The sequence below is a fragment of the Penaeus monodon genome, chromosome 22 (assembly GCF_015228065.2).
Source record: "Penaeus monodon isolate SGIC_2016 chromosome 22, NSTDA_Pmon_1, whole genome shotgun sequence".
Classification (NCBI taxonomy): Eukaryota; Metazoa; Arthropoda; class Malacostraca; order Decapoda; family Penaeidae; genus Penaeus; species Penaeus monodon.
In genome coordinates, this window is record NC_051407.1 from 43829657 (window position 1) to 43830585 (window position 929).

Below are 929 nucleotides of genomic sequence, written 5' to 3' on the forward strand. Positions count from 1 at the left end.
ATGATCTATGTAACAAATTAAGATTTCGGTCAACTCTATACTCCTGGTCAAGACAGCACGAACACATTATTTTCTAGGAGCTGATGTTTGTAGAGTAATTCTCCCTTACATGTGTACATTTCCAAAACTGGGCATAAGTCTTTGTTGTCTTCCCTGACTGCACCCTGTCTTGACCTCTGGGATGGTTCTATCATTATTAAATAAGAAACCAGTCTAAGCACTACTATGTTGAAAATACACAAGGGAAGTCTACTCACACTTCAAGCTCTCCTACCCCAATACAATGACAACATTGTAAATGCAATTAGATGCCAAAATCAAAAACAAAAATCCTTGATACTCATACTCAAAAAAATAATACCTGCTATGAAATCAGCGTGCATTGCAACTTATTTCTGTACGTTTTTAACACAAACAGTTAAATTATATAACTCTGCAAGAAACATTTTGAGCAATATATGTTCACCCAGTCCGAGTGCCAAGAAGACAGAAAAGTCATTCAACTCCGTGACACTCGATAGTGACTTAGAAGCCTCTACTTGTTGCAAACTACACCTGAACTCACTCCATATCGTAGCAGCTCGTACTTTTACCTTGCGTCTTGTTCTGATGACTGGGATTTATGACAACTGTCTTGTTCCTCTTCTCCCGGGGACCACTTGATGAAACAGGTTTCCCGTAGAGCACCTTCACCTACTCCAGTGTCAACACAGCCTTGGCTCCGAGGCGTTCGCGTAAGGCGGACCCATCAATGCGCGGATTCGCTCCTGCTCGTCGCACACGCAATTTCTTTTCCGCACACTATGCTCGACTTGAACTTCACTCACTGTCTTCTTATTTTCAAGGAAATGTGCAAATCTACCGTGTGATGAGTTGGATTAAAGTGTGGTGTGAAAAGACATTACCTCATTGGAAAATAAAGATGGCTA

The 929-nt window shown here is 41.1% G+C and overlaps 1 protein-coding gene across 3 annotated transcripts in view; it reads right to left on the bottom strand.

Annotated features, from left to right (window-relative positions):
* LOC119587193 (WD repeat-containing and planar cell polarity effector protein fritz homolog) overlaps positions 1-739 on the bottom strand; it is a 30592-nt gene extending 29853 nt beyond the window's left edge. For 2 of the 3 annotated variants that reach the window (XM_037935959.1, XM_037935957.1), the window contains exon 1: positions 594-739. The gene's annotated coding sequence lies outside the window, so the exon portion shown is untranslated. Of the gene's footprint in view, positions 1-565 lie in introns of all 3 variants that reach the window. The other variant, XM_037935958.1, reaches the window with a different exon arrangement.
* Positions 740-929: the final 190 nt, after the last annotated feature.